Raw genomic sequence first — 621 nt, forward strand, 5'->3', positions numbered from 1 at the left:
GACCATAAATTCCAAAAATAACTGTAAAACTAGAGTTAATAAGTTAGTGTTACGTAGTTTTGAAAACGTCAAAAAAAGTGACAAACATTGAAAAAAGGGATAAAAGCGTAAGAAAAACTTAAAAACCTTGATTAAAAGTGTTGATTTTCAATTTTGACAAATTGCTGATTTTGGTTCTTTTCATTTGTCGGCAATCTCCTCCAACAAAACAAAACGAGCGTCTCAATCCGATGTTTTATCGCCGTGATTTGGTTGATTTATGCTTTTATCCAAAGTGCAAATTACACCCGAGGCGAGTCACTCCGTGTTGACTCGGCAAACAACCTGGATGCAAATATTTAAGAAGGGTGTCGTCTCATCGGCATCGCAACTAATCTCCTGGATCTACTTTTCGTGACCTGATAAGACATGGAAGAAAAAAAACACGTTGACGAAAGATTCATACGTGAAACTGTCGAGGACAATCGGGGTCCAAATGGCAGCTGAATCTTCTGATTTTACAAACCACTCATTAGATCACCAGTGCATTTTGGGCTGATGAGTGAAGTCTAGCAGCCACATAGTGTATTTTAGCAGCATGAGGCTGGTAGGGGGGCGGGGGGGGGGCTCAGATTGAACCCC

At 40.4% G+C, this 621-nt stretch overlaps 1 protein-coding gene across 1 annotated transcript in view; it reads left to right on the forward strand.

Annotated features, from left to right (window-relative positions):
• ltv1 (LTV1 ribosome biogenesis factor) overlaps positions 1-621 on the forward strand; it is a 17,219-nt gene that overhangs the window by 15,479 nt on the left and 1,119 nt on the right.

This window comes from Etheostoma spectabile, chromosome 5, assembly GCF_008692095.1.
Source record: "Etheostoma spectabile isolate EspeVRDwgs_2016 chromosome 5, UIUC_Espe_1.0, whole genome shotgun sequence".
NCBI lineage: Eukaryota > Metazoa > Chordata > Actinopteri > Perciformes > Percidae > Etheostoma > Etheostoma spectabile.